Below are 20,043 nucleotides of genomic sequence, written 5' to 3' on the forward strand. Positions count from 1 at the left end.
TCATTTCTGTAGTGACCTTTGGGATCCAGTTTGGTTTTGACAGAGAGGAGTTTCCTCACCATACAGTTATAGCTCCTCTCTGGACAGAGACATGAAGTGGTGCCTTGAGTTGTAGTCTGCCCCAGAGCTGAGATAGTGCTTTGCAGGTGAGCAATTTTTTAAATTCCTTAAAATCATTTGGGTTCCCCAATAAAGGACCATGGAGCAGTATTCAGATGCTCGGCTCTGGAAAATTGTCTGCTGTCTTACTGGTAGGGGAAGTGCATGTCCACTGCAAAAAGTATTTCTGAAAGTCTGGGGCACGTGTCTCCCAGAAAAATGTTGCAGAAGGGGAGTATGGCCTTTCAGCATCAAGTAAGATAGAGCAGAGATCAGTTTAGTAGTTGGCTATGTAGGTCTAACGGATTTTATGGTGTGCAGAAGAGCCTTCTGGAGAAGTGAATACTTGGGGGAGGGGCAATGAGCAGAGACAAGGAGTCCTCGGAAGGATCATACATGACTTTTTCAGCAGATACACCTTGAAAACACTGGATGTTACTGCTTGCCATTATAGTGCCCATGTAAAATGTCAGGGGGAGCATCAGCCTGCCCGCTCCAGTCACCCAGGCAGCTCTTAGCACTGTGCTGATGCTGTCTGCCCTAACAGGAGTCAAATGGATTGGAGGGTGGTAAGGTGTGATTGAGGGGGAAGCTGGACAGCCCTAAATCTGGGGCCATAAAGCAGAACTGCTCTCAAGCCATTAAGACTTCTGAAGACTTGTTGGAATAATCCAAGTGTCAGCTAAGCCACATCCTCCATAAATGGAAAAGTGTGTGAGGGACATTTGTTGAAATTTCACTAACAAGTCCCGCCAAACAAAATCTGCTGCCCATGTAGATAATTTAGTTACCAGCTGCCAGGACTGCTAGCCAGCTAGCTTTGGGAAGGGAGTTTAGATGGGGATTCTGGGGCTGAAACCTTCCTGTTACAATTTAAGGAGAAACTTTTGCATTTCAGTTGCTTGCCCTGTTATTTACTTTCACAAACTTTCACTTTGGGGATGCTTTAGATAAACTGTGCTTAATTGCTGTATTTAATCCAAAAGCTCTATGGCAAAGGTGAAAGGAGGGACAGATAAAGGAGATGATGAGGCAGGTTGCTTGTAGTGCTAGAATATAAGACTTTTATGTAGTTGACTGCATTTTAAAATTAATGCATGGGGTTTTTTGAGCCAGAACTGGTACTGGAAGCTTGTTTTACACAAACATATTCCTCAGCTGAAAGATGCTTATTACATATTTTGATTCACTGGGTTTATACCCTCTTTGGTGACATATATGTGTGATTTGATTTTCAAGCTGCAGTACTGGTATCTGTATCTGTGTCTTGTATTAGTGATGGGGAAAACACTGATTGCAAAAACCTAGCATATCCTGAAGAATTTTCCAGAAGAGGTCAGTGTAAATATCTGCATTTTACAAGGTGGGAAAAGTGAACTAATGGCAGTATACTAAAGCAACTTATACAAGGTTCCCTTGCAAGCCAACAAAAAGGCAAAAGAGCAAAAGTTATCAAATACCAAGGTGTACATACGAAAAGAGATTCACAGGCAGTCTGGAACTTTAAATCTGGAGGTTTCCTCTGTCCCAAACAGTTAATCAGCATTTACCATGTCCCTTCAGTGAGGTATAAGGAAAATCTTAACTCCCTTGCGCACCAAGATGGCTCTGTAAGTCACACAGGTCCTCACATGCTGTACTGCAAAATGATGCTACAATTTGTCCCTGAGAAACACCACAGAAGCTTTAAACCTCAGGAATTAATTTTCTTTTTCTTTTATGTCTGTGCAAGGCTAATTACTGATAAGCTGACTGCACTGGTGACTTGTATTACTGCGTGGGAGTCATCAATTTACCTCAATAACACACTGAGTAGAGAACAGAGACAAGTTTTTGTTCCTTGGGCTCTATTATGGATTCAGAACTATACTACGTGTCTTTTTTCCATTGTCTTCAGGAATAAATATCATCATAAATTGGACTGTGCATATATAGATTTAGTTCATCCTCAGACGACAAAATAGAAAGTTATCCTGACTTTAAATGTTGTATGTGGTGTAAAGGTAGTCTATGTTGGTGGTGTTTTGATCACAGCATGATGAAGGTCATAGACTGTAGAAGTCAACACTAATGACCTGCAGTCTCTTAAGAAATGATCTGATTTATACTATGAGAATTTAAGGTCCTGCGGGAAGGCTAGCCCAACTGAGGAATCATTTTCTGCCCTAGGAAAGTGCATCTCCTTCCTGTTGAGAGCCAGGACTGAGGACGACTCTTCTCTCCATTATACTCTCCACTGAAGTTCATGAATGTTTTGTCCATAATAGCTTTTTTGCCTCATCTGTGCATTTTAGATTCTTTCTTTCCCATTTCCTGGGAAATCAATAGGTCTCTGTACCTACTGTCAGTGAATTATAGAGCAAGGACTCATGGATCTGTTCACAACTTCCTCAACAGCAGCAGCCCAGTTTCATAGAATCATAGAATCATTTAGGTTGGAAAAGACCTTTAAGATCATCGAGTCTAACCATTAACCTAACACTGCCAAGTCCACCACTAAACCTTGTCACTATGTAAGTGCCACATCTACATGTCTTTTAAATACCTCCAAAGGATGGTAACTCAGTCACTTTCCTGGGCAGCCTGTTCCAATGGTTGATAACCCTTTCAGTGAAGACATTCTTCCTAATATCCAATCTAAACTCCCCTGGCACAACTTGAGGTCATCCCTTGTCCTGTCACTTGTTACCTGAGAAAAGAGACCTCCTCCTTGCTACAACCTTCTTTCAGGTAGTTGTAGTGAGCAATAAGGTCTCCCCTCAGCCTCCTTTTCTCACAGCTAAACAAGCTCAGTTCCCTCAGCCACTCTTCATAAGTCTTGTACTCTAGACCCTTCACCACCTTTGTTGGTCTTATTTGGATGTGCTCCACCAGGTCTTTGAGCTTCTGACTGCATTATTAATGTCTAAAAATGAAGAAGGCCTGAGCCCTTTCCTGTTGTTCTGGCATACTTAAAGCCTTTTTCCTGTTAAAGCTCTCTGGCACTGAATAATATGCTTGCCCAGCCTTTTTTAGAGAAACAGATTGGTGTCTGGCAGCTCTATTTTGCCATCTTTTTCACAAATCTTTTAGAACTGAGTGTGACTGAAAGCTTACTCTGCAGTCAAATTTAGATGAAGTTGGCCAATGTAGTTTTTAAAGCTGCTGCAAAGCAGGAATGAATACACCTAATTCTCTTTGGAATCCCAGCTAAAAGCTAAGGCATACCTATAGCCCTGTGCTGGTTTATGAAGGCAAATGTGTATGGTCATTTTTCACTGTCCAGCACAAAAATGCTTTAGCAGATCTTTGTACTTTGAAGCCAACATCACATTGGCTCTTCATATTTTCTAAGATCCTGTTCGGGAAAGAAGTGGGGTATTTCCTGATGTTGAAATGGGTTCAAACCACACCTTTGAACTTATTCTCCTTTTCAGATATGTGTTATCAGCTGGAACACGACACCACTCCATAAATAGCTCAAGGTCAAATGAATGAAGAAATACATAGCAATGCCTTCTTTTCCCAAAAAGTGAAAGGAGCATTCTCATTGAGTGGCTTTTTGAGCAGCAAAGAAAACCTAATTGTTGCATTGTCTCTAACTGACCCTCACTCTACAGCAGTAACAGTGCCTTTAAAGTACTTGACATCCTTTGCTATGCTGTTAATTTCACCTGATACTGTAAGCAAAATTAATAAAAGGGCCATCTGTGATGGATAGTTCTGTCCTGAGCAGTTCCACTGAGTGGTCTAGCAGCCATCAGACATTTTGCCTTTGTGTACATTGGATCACAAGGCATGAAGGTGATTCTTGGAACCTTGCAATCTAAGCACTCAATATATTAATTTCTAGAGGTGTAGATTTTTTCTGCTCCATTGACTATTCTGTGAAATTAGCTGTTAAAAGTACACTGGCAGGACAGGTCACTTTGTGTCAGAAGAGAACCTTCTCTTTGGCCATTTGTAAAACTTGACATTTGTTGGAGAGACGTTGAGAGTCACTAGGCATGATCAAATAAAATACAATTGCAAGAATGTTGGTTTAAGTTATTTCCTGTGGTAAAGTGGATTATCTCCATTGCTTTTGTTTCATATTAATTGAGCATCATGTCTCACACACAATAATGTTGAAATTATTGGAAGTTTTACGAAACTTTGGTTTATCTATTTACAACCATCTGTTGGAAATGTTTGGAGTCCTTGTTACTCAGTATGAAATGTGGTAACATTGACATGCAGTGAAGAACTGCTTGATGCACCATCATATCACAAGAAATTTCAGTGCAAATAATTGTATGGTTTGCCTAATATAGAAACTCAGGTACTGAGGCTCCTGTTAGTCAGAATTCCACTGGACACGATGATTTACAAATGTTTTGCAAGAGATGATCCAGTTCAAATGTGTTTATGTTAGGTACGATAACCATGAAGGGAAGTAGGAGTACTCCTGAGATCACAATAAAAGTCTGTCTCAGAACTAGCTCTGCTGCCTTGTTGTCCCTTTGCTCCTTATTATTCCCGTCGCATCTTGATTTTCTCTCCGTGTGCACAAATCCTTCAGCCAAAGTCTGTGGACTACATTGAGGAGGGAGGTTGTGGGAAGGAAAATCCCTGAGAAAAAATAACTTGCAACAACTTGGTGTCTCAGGTATTATTAATTTACAGTAAAGTTTGTACAGGGAGCTGGTATGCAAGAATAAAGGGAATTATAATATAATATGGCTAACATCGTAATTAAAAAAAAAGAACAGTGAACTGCAGGAAATGCAAATTTGGATTACAAAATTATTCATTAATTACCAGGATTTTGCTAGCATTTCTTTAATCAAGGCATTTTTAGTTTAAGGCTAACAGATGGTACATCTTGTAGTTCACAGTATGGGACTGGCCATTATCTTGAGCAACCATGTCTGAAGACAGTTGGAGCTAATATATGTGACTAGAGTTTGACTGTCATGTGGGGTTGTAATAGGGCCCAGGCATCAGCACTACTGGAGAAATCAGGCTGGGTTCCTAAAAAGGGATCTGTGGGTAAAAGTTTTGTAGGGAGATGTAATATTTTCTTTGGAACAAATGGTTGTACCAGCTAAGGCCACCACAGCTGTGACACCTCTTCTGCAACACTGTGGAAAGATTATTTGTCTCAGATACCAAATCATCTGACTGCAAAAGAGATCACAGAGCATGAAGAGGGTCAGGGCAGGCAAGTGAGAAACCAAACAAACTAAGCAGTATCATCTGCTTAGATCAGTGCATCTTATAGAAGATAATATCACTTTCTGTAAATTCTTACATCACCACATCAGAACTGTTACTGCCACAATATGGAATTTAGGGTGGACATACTCAAAAGCAACAGGCTCCCATTTTTTAAAGTCTCTCAGTAGTACCACTCTTCTGGGACTCCTCTGTTGTTTTTCAAGATACAACGTAGGCCACAACTTAAAATCTTATTCAGTACAAATGACTGGCCAATGTAGGTAAGTCATGACCATGGAATCTTAAAAACCAGAATGTTTATATGCTTTGACTTTTCTTAGCTTATCTCATGCTGTTAGGGTGCTTCATTGTCTGGGAGTTAAGATTTTACATTGGCTAAGTAGCTGCACTTAAACAGGCACACTAATTTGGTTACCCTGTAAGTTCACTCTTCCTCTGGCTCTCTGCTTTTCTGGGAGAGCTGTTGTGCTAAGATCTGACTGCAGGTCACAGTGTTGCCTGCTGGTACTATAGATTTCTCTCAGTCTGCAGGAAACACTCGAATTCAGAGCTCCTTGAAGTGACCAAGTGTTGGACATCAATGAGAGAAGTGAGCAGTCCCCTGCCACCCCCACATCCAGCCTGCTCTGGGATCACTAGAGGAATAAGTGCACCCAACGGCCTGCACTGTGCTCACCTACAGCGTTCACCAGAGTGTGAACTGCCCCCGCAACAATACCAGGTGCCAGAACAGATTAACTTTGCAGAAGCAGCACTGTTTTCCAACATGTGATAGGTTAAATTCTGGTGAGTTGCATCCCATGAGTCGGTCTATGCTGAATATCTAAGGAATGAACATTCAAAGGCCATTTGAGATGGGGGAAAAATATCCCTCCAGAGCTTAATTTCCCAGCACTTCTACTATGGCAGATAGAGGGCTAGGAAGAGGCTCTGTACATGCATACTTTGGGTTTTTGCTGGCTGTTCCCCGCGATCAGCTGTCTCATGGTTTCCCAGCCTGTCAGCTTTCCCACAGCAAGAAGGAGATAAGGTGTGCCCCTACTTCTCTGCAGGCTCTTCCCACTAGCCATGGCTAGGTAATGATTTAGCCAGTAGATGGCATCAGCAGTATAGACAGGCTCCAGACAACCTTGCACAACTTCTTCAGCCTCTGTTCTGCTGCGAACTTGAAACCTCACGCGGGTCCACTGGGTTAACTCCAGACTTGACTCCGGTTGGGCCGCCTCCACACCCTGTGGACAGGTTTCTGGCAACTCATCTGTCTGCACGTTGCAGAGGGTTTTTTTGATCCAAACTAGGGATATTGTTTGTTTGTGCTGTGTTCAACCTGACCCCTGGTGGCACGTCTGTATCACGCCAGGCATTTTGCGATGGTCACAACATCTGAAAACATCAGCATGTAAATTTGACAGGACTGTGGGCAGCAATGCTGTGGACTTGAGGAATAACTAAACAAATAAGAACAAGGTTGGTGACCTGTCCATCACGACATACATCTGATGCAGTGTTTCATGGTGCAGGCAGAACTTCTGAGGCTGGTCTTATCTCAGAATGAGGTCTGGTGCTGTTAGCTCATACTAATTCTGGTTGCCCCACTCCTGCCATAAGAAAAGCTACCTGGCTAGACCAGTTTTGTCTTCCCCCAGTAGCCTCCTTATTCGATGGTGGACATCAGAGCTCCTGCTGCTCACATGGTCAGAACTGGCCTTAACTGCAAAGTTAATGTTGGGTTGCTCATCTTTAACTTTCAGTGTTTCACAGGTACACAAACAAGTAAATAGATGCATAAGTATCTGAATCTTTCTTATCCACTTTAAAAAAAAAAGTTAATTCCTATCTCCTGATCACCTTCGTGGGTTGGTGCTGAGCTTTTAGTGCTGTATTGTGCACCTGCAAGTTTGCACTACACGCCAGCTCCTCACTGCACTATGTACTGTTCACATAAAAAGTAAACCTGTCTCTTGTACAAGTGGGTTGGCAGCATGTACTTCAGGAGCAAAATATGGAAACAAGAGCACGGGGAAGCACTGATGCTGCTTATACTGCCAGCACCTACTGGAGAATATAGAGCTTCATGAATTCATGGGCTGACCATGCCAGCTATGTTCAAGAGGATGCATGTTTTTGCGCCGAAGTAGTCTGAGTACTAAATTAGATGGCTTCCCAGGCACCCTCTGTAATCAGCAAGGGTAGAGGTTGTTGCTCTGGATTGCCTTCTACAGGAGCCTGCCTCAGTGCTTCTCAGAGGGGTCAGGTACTTAATGCAGGCATTATTTATATATGAAAGAGTTATATCAGGTCAGACTACAAGCTTAGTGACCATTAGAAGGAAAGTACAGATAGATAATCTTCCTGCATGCTCCTTCACAATGGATTTTGTCCCACATTAGTAAGATTGCACTAGGGACAAACTTGATCCATGACTTGTACAATATGTGATGGGTGGAAAAAAGAGGATACTTTAATGTACTCTAGAAAAAGACCAAGCCAAGTTCTTTATGACACAGGTTGTGCTTTGGCAAAAGTCTTGACTGCGATCTGAGTTAATTAAATTAATCAATTAGAATTTCTCAAATGTATGGAGGTTTCTAGACTAGAGGACTTTGCAATAGCACTAAGTGGACTGATGCACTTATTTATACATTTTGGGTCCTTTTGTATTTGATTTCTGGTTTCAATCTTTTGGGTGTACTCCATGTTTAAAGCTACACAATTACAAGGCCAAGAAAGTTCTTAAAGTGAAACCTGAAATTCTTACTTGCTGTCAATCTACCAAAGTAGATTAATTTGTAATTATATCTACTGTAAATTAGAGTAATTAAAGTGATACAAATCCCATCTTATAACAGAGCAGTAAGTTTACCTTGAGGGGTCGTATTGGGCATGCATGCCAGAGTAAATAAGTGCATCATGTTCTCCACTAGAATGAATACTTCAGCCATCTGACTTCCCTGTCATTTCGCTTTCTTTCCCTGTGAGGGAGCTCTTGGTCTCCTTTCAGTTTAGAATACAGGTGTTGGTTGGCCAAAAATAGGGACTGAGGCAGGTATGAGGAATGACAGGAAAGCCAATGGCTGAGAAGCTTTGTTTCAAGCAGCTGGCTGAATGACAGAATGAAACTGGTGGTAAGCCAAGGCACAGTAGCCTGGAGACAGGCTCAAGGAGGAGAAGACAACCTGGAGCGTTGTGGGTAACCTGGATGTGCATGTACACAACTCTTTAGCAGCTTTCACATTGTGCTCAGCTCAGACAACTCTTTTTTTTTTAAGCTGTATATTTCTGAATGGACATTGTGTAAGACAAGCCAGACAGTTCCCAGTTGAGTTTTTCTTGGAATTATGATGTTGCCACTTCCTTAAATAGGATTTTTTTTTTAATCTATGAGTTTTCTTTTGGCTGGAAAGTAAACAAGTTAAGTTAACAACCAGGGTGAGATCAGCAGCATTTGGGACCACAAGCTTCGTGGTTTTAGGTTCCAGGAGAAGCACATTATTATAGCTTTTTACTTATTTTTCCCCTCCAAAATTATGTTAGGCTTGATGCCATCTAATTTTCACTGTGGTTTTTATGTCTCCAGGAGACTTTCAGAGGTCTGAGGATCTAAGCCTGCTTGTGGATTTCTTTGTTGGTTCTTAACTGACACACTGTCACATTCAAAGTCCCCTTTCACTGTCAGTCTTGCCAGAACATTGCAGAGCTCCCCAAATCACCAGATACCTTAAAACACACAGCTAGTTTATCAGTTTTCACTTCACTTTCAGAGCTTTTTTGTTGCAGTTCTTCTGTATCTTTCACCCTTCCTATGCAGCTAGGGAGTTTAGAAACTTGCTTTGTTTCTTTTTCATGAAAACTGACTGTGTCATCTACTTAGGTACCTTCAGAACCTGTAGAGAACATGATGAAATTCTCAGTAAAATCACAGGCACTGGTAATATTGCTTTCCTGCTGCTTTGAAAGTCATAAGTTTAAGTATTCGCTGTTGTCTGAAAGTCTCTTAGCATGACTGTCAACTGAGATTCACAGGAAGGGCCCTAATTGAAAAAGACTTCTGCAAGGGATATGAACCTCATATTCATGTTGTTTCGTATTTATTCACACTGTTAAAGTGTTCCATAGTGCAAATGACATCAGAAGTTATATTGTACCATGGAAACAAATTCCTGATTCTTATTCAAGTGTCAATTCCCTTGTTTCTAAGACAAACTCAGGTTTTGCTACTTGCAGTCTCTAGGTTTGCTTCAGTTTCATGTACCACCTGCATGTCATTGTTTGTCAACAGAGAATTACGATTTCGTATTACTTCTTCTAAACCACATTGTATTTAAGATGCTTTGAGGTAGTACCCCTGTAGGCTCATTGCACAGCGGGTCTGAAGTCACCAGAGGGGTTTGTGTGTGACTGAAACTTCTGCCATGTGTGGCATCTGTGGAGCATGATGTCAGGTTCATTCAACTGCTATTCATGAAGAGCACAGAACAGGTGATAGTGCATGGTATTACCTGTCTGTGTAACTCATAAAAATGCAGTGAAATCAAGGGCAGTCTCTCAGCTGTCATATGACTGAGACTGTTGCAACACTGAAGAAATGTGGGTGTTACCTGTGTAATTATTACACCTTTGCAGATGGCCCAGAAGTGAAACAACTTGCTGGGAGACACCCAGTGAATGAGGCATTTGGGCTAATCAAAGAAATAACACTGTTTCCAGACCTTTAATTTTAACCATATATGAAGTGATAAATAGTCCTTACATACAGAAAAAAACATTAAACACTTATGGAAATGCAACACTGAGAAATACAGTACCTGATATTGCCCAAGAGTGTCTTTCATCTCACTGTGCTGTTAATTGGCAGCATTTAATGACTAACTTGATGCTATCATAGAAATTCATCTCTAGCTTCTATGGATTTTTAAAGAAACGCTTCCCTTTTTGAGCTTTGAGCAGTAGTGCATTTGTGGTGCCTTTAAACACTGGATCTATAAAAGTCGAAGTGGCAGTATTTTTTTGCTAATAAACTTGTTAATTGTTTTACTACAACGTGATTTTGCATAAACTTCTTTCCCCTGTGAAATAACTCCCTTCCCCTTCTACTTAGGATCCTCAATGATGAAACCATGCCTACTTTAAGAAAAATGTCTTTAATGTGTGTGGAGAAGGCAAGTGATTTTATGATATGGTAGCTTGATAGAGTAAATACTCATTTGATGATTTGTAATATATAACGATAGTCCTGTCTACACTAGGATTTTGACAGGTGCAAGTTAAAATGCCTTCATAACAAAGATGCGGAATCATTAGACAAAAGCATAAATGCCTCCCTGAAGAAGCTGCTGTGCAGCAAGGGATACTGAGGGTTAGGAGGGGGCTGGGAAAGTTGGCTTCCTGCTGGAAAAGAAATGTCAGGTGAAGGCTGTGGGCATTTTTATGCGTACAGATTGTTCATTTATGCTATACGCACTGGTCCCTGGACAGAAGCAATCACAGAAAAAAAACTTACCGCTATAATCTCAGACTAAACATTTATATGCCTTTTCAAGCAAATGGCTCTTCCCTAGGGATTTGCTCTACCTCAGAAAGATTTTAAGTGGTCATGCAATTCTTTGTTGCTTGCCATAGCACTCTTACACCTCTGCAGCCACCAAAACTCCCCGACCCCAGAAAGCTCTATATCCCACTGCCTAATATCTGAAGGACTAAGGAAATGGAGCCTCAAAAATATGTGTATTACTGCATCAGCTACTGACTGCTGATAAAAAAAATATCCTGAAAAACAGTAAAAAATTTAGAAGACAGTCATATTCTGTGTCTGTAAAGTGACAAGCAAGTTGGGGCTAATCACGATGAAAGATGCCCTGGATTGTGTTTCAAATTAATGTATTTCAAATTAATTCCCATTTTACGGTCTAAATAAATTAACCTCCGTTGATAAGAGTTCCCCAGTGCTTTTAATGTCAGTGTCATAATCAGATACCAGAATGGATTTGCCTTTCTAAATCATAGCTCCAAAAGGCTTTCAATCTAAAGCTCTATTTTATGTGTGACCCAATTAGAGACCGCAAGACCTTGGGCCTCAATTGCTTGCTGATAGCCTGCTTTACACACACAGCTTGTTGGTGGCCTTCATGACTGAAAAGAGACCTCACCCCATACCTCACCCTGTGTGTTTCCCACCACCTGCACTCCTCGATTCTCACATTTTTTCAGCCAGAGACCCCCTGACCCTGCAGCAAAAGCCAAACTCAAGAAAGCCAGAGGCAGGCAGTGTCACTCTATCTTTGATTCACACACCAGATCTACGTGGAAAGAGGCCTCCAAGCCGTTTATGAAGATGAACTCATCTTGGGAGAGAGCACCAGAGCTCCATCAAAACCCTCCCATTCCTGCCAGGAATCTCCCAGACAAAGCAAAGCAAAAACGCAAAGGATCTGATTATCTATGGGTGTTGGTCTCTTTTCACAGGTAACAAGTGACAGGACAAAAGGAAAGAGCCTGAAGCTGTGCCAGGGGAGGTTTAGATTGGATGTTAGGAAAAATGTCTTCACTGAAAGGGCTATCAGCCATTGGAACAGTCTGCCCAAGGAAGGGGTTGAGTCACCATCCCAGGAGGTATTTAAAAGACATGTAGACGTGGCAGTTAATGACAAAGTTTAGTGGTGGAATTGGCAGTGTTAGGTTAATGATTGGACTCAATGATCTTAAAGGTCTTTTCCAACCTAAATGATTCCATGATTCTATAATTCTGGATCTATTTGTAATATGCAAAACAAACAAATTGGATAAACCCCAAAACCACAGGGGTATAGAAGGGTGAGAAGATTTCAAGTAAGGCTGAAAATAAATTGCTTAAAATTTGAAATATTTTATACTGCAATAACAGTGTATACCCTTTCTGACATCAAGTCACACTTTCTGCCCCTTTCTGCCTGGGTACTTGATATGAAATTCCAGAATAGGTAAATAAGAAAGAATTCTAAGAACTGTTTTATCTAAAATAATAAGCTCTTGGGCTTAAGAGGGGGGTTTTGCATAACTGGATTTTACATTATCTTTCTGCTTAGGTGGAATATGAATTATAATTTTCTGAGTGCTACCTTATACTTCCTGCATATAAATTGCTGTGAATGATGTGAGTATTCTCAGTAGACTACGCCTGCTCCACACTTACCATTTTGCCCTTCAAGAGCAGCAGACTGATATTCTCTGATAGGCTAGATTGCTTCGGACAATGAAGTGTTGAGGCTGACTGTGTTTTCAGGTTGAGTTTTCTGACCTGACAAGATCAAGTAGGCTGATATTTCTGACTCTAAAACATGAATTCTGTATAACACTGCAAGGTGTGGGTGTCTATGGGGTACAACGATGAAAAAAAGCAATATTATATCTGGCATCTTGTTATCCATTTCACAGTAGTAATTCCAGTGTTGTTTTCTTGCTATGTAAATTAGTGTCTACACATCAACAGTATGGTAGTGAATGAAGTTTGATTACTCCATTGTTCCAGGTCCAAATATAGCTCTGAAGAGATATTTTTGTTATTATAAAGGCTAGATATGTAAACCAGCCTCACATCACTTGCAGGTATTAGGACAAATTGAGAATGCACTGCCCTGAAGATGTCACAGACTAGCTAGGAACAGGCTAGGACATGACAGATGACTGAAGACATACTGCACATGAGAAACAGTAGATTGAACTCCAAAATTATTTGTCTTTAAATATAGTGATCTGAAGTCACATGATTTTTTTTCTGTCCTTCAGACTGAGAATACCTTTTTAACATAGTTAGTACAGATCACCTGAATTTAACCCCAAATAAGAGAAATTCCTGGCAGCGACAGTGGGAATTTAAGATTCCAGAAGACAAGAAAAAAGAAAGAAAAAGGCAAACCAAACAACCTGAGAAACTTCTTAAAGTCTTCCACATTTTTCTACTTGTTATCAAAGTCATGAAGAGTAATTCTTATTCTTATTTTTAAAAGTTTTGAAAAGTTCCATTTAATTGCTTGTTTGTGATATTATTTATGATAATAACGCCCCAATCAAAATACAGGGGCATATGGTAGTTTCTGTCTCGTAATTTCTTTTTGAACTTTCACTAAATTAATTCTTTCCTGTCTCTGGAGAAAATATCTGTGAATTATGATGACACCTCTTGGCAAGTGCTGTCTTCAGAATCATGTAGTTGTCAAAATATGTGATGAAGTCAAATGGCCTCAAGGGAGGAAAATGTCATTCGTTTGTCATCATGACAAGTGATATACCTCTGTGAGACAGTCTAACAGATTAAAGTTTATCACAAGAATCAAGAAACTTACTTTAATGATCGAACTTCCTCACTTCCCAGTCTCCCAGCTGTGTCCTTCTTCCTCCCTTTCTTCCTCGCTCTGCACTTCCCCCAAGACAGTTTCACTGGTTCTGTCAATGTGAGATTTCCACCTGAGATCCAGTCAGATGGCAAAGCACCCTTCTGTTTTCTTGTGGACACTGACTCTGACTGTATTTGAAAGAGGGCAGTGATTACAGTCAGGCAGGCTACCTCTGTCATGCACTATAAGACATGTCACCCACTGGGTACTAATCTAAAAGTTGATTGTATCTGTAGAATGGAATCAAGTTAGGCTCCTCTGGAAGTTGCTCTTAGCACTGCTTTTCTTGGATTCAACAGCTCTGTGGCAGGAAAGGTGAAAAGTCTACTGTGAGGTTGTTGCCAGTATAAAATCACATGCTGGTCCAGTGTTGCTTGTTTGTTTGTTGAGATTCACTAAGATCCCAGGTAAAAGCTGGTTTAAGTTGCTGGGTGCAGTGTTCAAAAACATCTTTGTACCTCAGAATACCTGGGCTTTTCAGTAAGGAAAAGCAGAAAGATATGAAAATTCTGGCTTGAAGGAGGGTGACTGAATCCAGCTTTCCCCTTGGAGCCAGACTACCCCCAAAACTACATCAGGGCAGCCTTTCCTTTGTTTGACCAAGTCTTGAAAACCTCCCTGGTGAGCCCATCCAGGGCTGCATCATCCTCTGCACCTTCCAACAGGTTTTCCTGTTGTCTGTCCTGAATCTCCCACAGTGCAATCCATGGCCATTGCCCCTTGTTATACCATCTGCAAGTGATGGCAAGTCTTCTTTGTAATTCCCTTCAAATATTTGTAAGCTGCTACTAGACTACCACAGCCTTGTCTTTGCCTGGCCAAACAAACCCAGCTCTCTTACACTCTTTTCTGGGTCATACTCTTGGCCCCTGACCTCTTTCATAACATTAAACTCTTCAGGATGGAGCTCTCTGAAACAGAACTAAAAGACTAGGCAGTTTTGAGAATTTCATCCATAGCTGTATGCTGTCAGTAGCTGTTTCATGTATGATGGTTCATTTTGTTTTCCGAAGTGGAAGACAGAAAAGAAAGGAGGTGCTAAGTCTGGAATGCTCATACTGAAAATGGATATTTCTGCTATGCAAGGACAAAAGATGATTGCATGAACAGTGGTGAAGAAGAGGTATGCTCCTTAGTGAAATGTCTACTGTGTATGCTGTGCTAACAGTTAAGTTAGGTGGAAGCATTGGTTTTGCTTGAAACTCCTCACTGTCCACCAGTGCTTCCCAGTGGGGCTGTATCTCGCTTCAGAGACACTGCAGGAATTTTAAGGGATTGCTAACAGCAGCTGTGGTGTATGGGGATGCTCTTTCTGTGCTCCCTGTGGTATTCCCTGCTGATGTGCTTTGATCTGGGTCTCACATCCTTACACACTGAAGCTGTAGGTTGGAAAAGAAATTAAGTTAAAAAAATTCCCATTGAGATCTTTCTCTGTGTTCTTGCAACCAAGTGGATGATAGTAATGAATAGCAACATCCTTGTCATGTCCAGAAGATCACTGTCATTCCTGCTTGTGTACCAAAGGAGGAACAGAAGCTCTTCCTCCCCATGCTCTGCTACTCCAAGCAACCAGCTGATCAAGCAGGAGCGTCCTGATGCCCCTACTGAGATCACAGAGACTGAGTTCAGACTCTAGAGATACTGTAGTGTAAAATAAAATTTATAACAGCAATCAACCAGGAGAGGTGCAAGGATGCGCCTGCAGGCATACAGCTTGTTTATAGTAAAGCTAACCTTAAAAATGCTATTCCCAGTACTCTTACTTTTCCACACTGTCTTCTTTATTAAGTTCCTTTACATAAATTCAGGGTCATATTTGTTGCTTACATAACCACACAGAGCTCAGCAGGATTACACCAGCAGAAAGTTTTGCCTGGAGAAGGGGGTAATTGACAAAAACCGTATTCATGCAACTTAATGGTTTACAGCCTGCAAAATGCCTTGAGGTGCTCCAGTGGTGTCTGTATCAGTGCAGTGTATTACCATTAACTACACTCTGGTGCACACTGTAATTCAGAAGAAAGCTGAGCACTAACTGCCGATGTATCATAGCTTATAGCATCTGCCTGTTTGTTCCCATCTCAAGCAGCACTTGCACGGTCACTTCTATGTTCATTTTTTCACTTATCCACCACTTTGGCAGCAGAGCAACCAAGCTGCAATGAACTTGAATTATGCATCTGAGTGCTGGTTCTTCTATCCACAGTTACTTGGTATGTGTCAAGTACTGCAGTAGCGTGGGTTCAGCAACCTGTTCAAGACTATGTGTGTCTTGACATGTTTCTGAGCTTACATGTGCCTGAGCCACCAGAATTTTTCACTGAAGATAGTTGTGAGAGCAAGCATTTGCATGAACATTTGCAAGGAAGGCTGTAAAGTTGCAGTTTGCCACACAGAAATGCAAATTTCCATTTGCAGCACTTTGTATTGCCACATCCTCAATTTGATATAAAGTACGCTTGGATCATTCTGGTATTAGAAATATACTTGGATGAGGGACTTGGTGTCTGGGTAGAAGAAGCCAGACAAAGTGCAAACCTTGGACATCTGGCAAGGCAGAGGCAGCTTGACCCATATGGATCTGTCTTATATGAAAGCCTGGCAACAGTTATTCGAACAAGTGTGGGCTGATCCACCTGCAAAGCATTGGGTGAACTGGTAGCAGCCTCAGCCCTCTTGAGCGATGGTGACAACTGCTGGCTGCGTGTGAGGAGTGCTCATCCATATGAGACGCCCTGTGTTGCAATGAAGACACTACAGAGCAGAGCTTGTGGCAAGTGAGGGATGAAGGAGGTCAGAGGCAGAGCTTTGAGGCGCCGTGATTGTACCCTGTGCTGGGCAGCAGTTGTGGTGACAGGAGCAGTGATGGCTGTGATAAGGGAAAGAGGTGGGAGACGTAGAGTCAGCTCCAACTGAGGTGTGAAACACGGAATGGATGAGAGTCAGCTTCCGAAAAGTGGAAGGATCCTCTGCCATGAAAACAGAGAAGGCAACTGTTGTGGGGCGCTCTGCCTGCAGATTTAGTGCCAGCAGCAGAGAGGTGACAAACCTACCTTTTGGATCTTATATGAAGATACGCTGAATGGGGGCTGCTGTGGAAATGGAGTTAACAGAGCAGGTATTTAAGACAAGAGTGTGACTCTTGTCTTAAGTTAGAAAGCAGAGCTGGTGGATGGTTTTCACCCTGCTGTGAAAGCACCGGGGGAACTCCTGCCTCCATCCTCTCCCCATCAGTCCCTAGTGCCTCGTGTCCTTGGGTGAGAAGTGCCTCCTTTTCAGCCCTGTAGCTGAAAAGCCTCTACCTTTACTATGCAAGATAAAAATCTTCAGGAGGAAGATGTGGAAACTGCAGGAAGCAGGTGGCTGGTCTGAGGGGGTGAATGATAAAGACAAAAGAAACATAATGCGGGAAAGCATGTGGGGGTGTTAACACATTGAAGGCCTGTGATACATCCTATCTTTTAATAGCCTGGCAGAGGCACTGAATCAGGCTTCCCCAAGAGAGGGGTGCCTTGGGGTGCAGAGCGCGTGCAAAGGTGGGAGGATGCTCTGTGAAGGGCTTGCTGCAGCTTGTTGAGTACCACTGTGTGCCATTCCAGCTGTAGGAAATTTACTACTGACACCAGCTGTGGAAAAAATAATGAGTGTTTGCAAAGGCTAAGAGGTGGCCTGGGGCACTGCATGGTACCCAAAACTGTCTTCACTCTACGCCCTCCACCCCCTCCAAATGAGACTTATTTCAAGATTACTGTTGTCCTTTTAAGCTCTAAGAATCTTACCTTTAACAGATTAGTAAAATTGTGTACAGAGGCAAAGCGAAGCTCAGGAAAAAGAAGTGTGGAGTGATCCCTGTCCAAGCATTACAGCTGTAAAGCCCAAAGAGATTTCACAAGTCTATTCTGAAGATTTGTATGTTTAGAATTTTACTGGATTTCACATTCAGACATGGCAAAACAAACAAACAAAAAAAACCCTCTCTGTGCTCCTGCACAAATCTTCTGTAAGGAATGTGCAAATTAAGATTTTCAGGCATGGCTGCTGAAAGCAGTGTCTCAGCTGCTGGGCGTCCCCTTGATACTTTGAAAGGAACAGTATTTCAGTACTCAGCACTCACCCTTACCACATCCACCCAAAAATACATATGAGATACCCGTACTTAAGCACCCCAAATCATCCTGGTTACAAATGCAGTCCATAGGCTTTGGGAAAGATGCATGCAAGGACTTCTCACTTTTCGGCTTATAGAGTAATCCTGCGAGCCTGGCAGGATGTCCAAGGCTGATAGCTTGGAGAGGGCTGTGTGGCTTGCTGTACGTGGAGGCAGGCCATGCACGTGCCTCTGCTGGTGAGGTGGCCTCAGCCATAGAGACCTGGGTTTGCTTCAGTCTGCAACTCCGGGGCATAACCTTCTTAACATGGCAGTAAGTGGCTCGGCACAGGCTGCTTTGCCTGCTGCTCAGCCAGCACCAAGAGTCACTTTATAGGTAGATCTCATCAGTCTGTGCTATTTCACAACACAGGGAGTCCCCCAGGTTGCCTTTAGAGCGCTGTTTTGAGTAGTAGAAAAGCAATTTCTGCAGCAGCAAATGGCCTTAAAACGCTCCCAGAATACTTGGAGGAGTTGGCCTGGTATTTTATCCACATGACAGGTTAAGTGCCTATTTTCTGGATTTACTTTTTATTTGAAACAAATGGGTTGGGGGAAAGCGGCAGAAAGGGGAAGCCAGCAGGTTTCCTTGCTTTTGGGATGCCCTGTTTTGCCGAGCAGCGCTGCCCCACACAGACCACTTGCTGCTGCCAGGTGGCATTGCTCTTGATATTGCTGTGTTGTCATGTTGTTCCTTGGCAAGGTCATTCTTGATGCTCTTTTTTCCTTAGTGTACCCATTTCTCCATCTCCCCTTTAGTCAGAGATCCTGGTATTTTTCAGCCATTCCCCTCCCCATCCTCATTACCTTCTTTTCCACTGCAAGCTTACAATTTTGCTGACTGACTTTTATAGGTAATACTGAAGCTGTCAAGTGCAGTGTAAACTACCCCCACCCACATCTTCAGGTGAATTAGGGGAGGATAGTGAAGGTGCCTCTTTTCTTGGCAGTCACTAGAGGAAAATCTCTCTTGTGAAAGGGTTTTCGGGCTGTAAACTGTTTTGGACCTATCCTTCATGAATGGCAAGCTTCAGCTACTGAGGTTATCTACTTTCAGATGTCGCTATATGCTAAAGATTACCAAAAATAAATTTGCTGGCGAGAAATGTTGTACAGCAACAATTAAGCTTGCTACTCCTCTTGAATTTCTCAGTTGAAAAGCCTGTCATCGCAAATAGCTGGTGTAATTGCCAGCTTATAATACTGACATGGCCCAGAGCAAATTCAGTGATGGCACTGAGCATTCAGAGCCTTTTCAGCAAGAGAAGACCTTCTGATTTCATTTTCTCCAACACCCCACAATAAATTCCTTCTGTTAACTGATGTTTTGGACAGTTGAATGACAGTAAAAGATTTTATATTGAACCACAGCCCAGATAAGTATGGACTGCATCTGAATTGTCAAATTATGGCTATTTGTCAAAGGAAAAGGCTTGAAATGCTTACATCTCTCCTGTACTTAGTAACAATGCATGTGAAATCATTTCTATTAGATAGACTGACATTCATACTTTCCAAAGCAGTCGGTAATTAGAACTGAGTGATATTTCCAATGTGCCCGTTAATGATGGCTGCCATCCAAATGTATCACTTCTGGACATTGACAGATTCATTTGCTAGCAGCATAAATACTGGTTTTTGAATTGTGAGTGTGTGTTCATGTGGCTCCCTCTTTCCCCTTCTCTCCCCAGAGTGGCTTGTAATAATTAAACACTCAAATCCTCATTGAAATGAAGGAAAACTGGGGAAATTCCTCCCTTGGGTGTAGTTTTTGAAGTGCATAGGCTTGCTAACTGCAGTGCTTTGTAGCTCAGATGCTTTCCCTCTCCATCCACTGTTTCATGTCAGGTGTAGTCTGCAGCTGGGGTGGTGCTGTTCCCTATTTCACTTTTCCTCCCACTGAAAATGACTCAGGGACACCCCTTCCCCTGGCCCTCAGCTCTACAAATGACCAGGACTTTTTACTTTTGCACAAAGATGGAGTGCTGTAAGAAAACGGGAATGGCCAGAGGTGAGGTGATTCCCCTGTCCCTTGGTATCCTTATGTAGCAGCTGAGTGTCTTGGGCCTGAATTTGTCTGTGCCTAAGTATGAAGTCGGTGATGCTGATGACCTTTGTATGCAACAAACCAGCCACTACAGGTCCCTTCATACCTTAGTTTCTGAACTGGTGATGTTCCCAGTTTGAAAGTGAGAGGCTTGTGGAAGGATTTAGGTCCAGCAAAGCTTC

Source organism: Vanellus vanellus (assembly GCF_965231255.1).
Source record: "Vanellus vanellus genome assembly, chromosome: Z".
Classification (NCBI taxonomy): Eukaryota; Metazoa; Chordata; class Aves; order Charadriiformes; family Charadriidae; genus Vanellus; species Vanellus vanellus.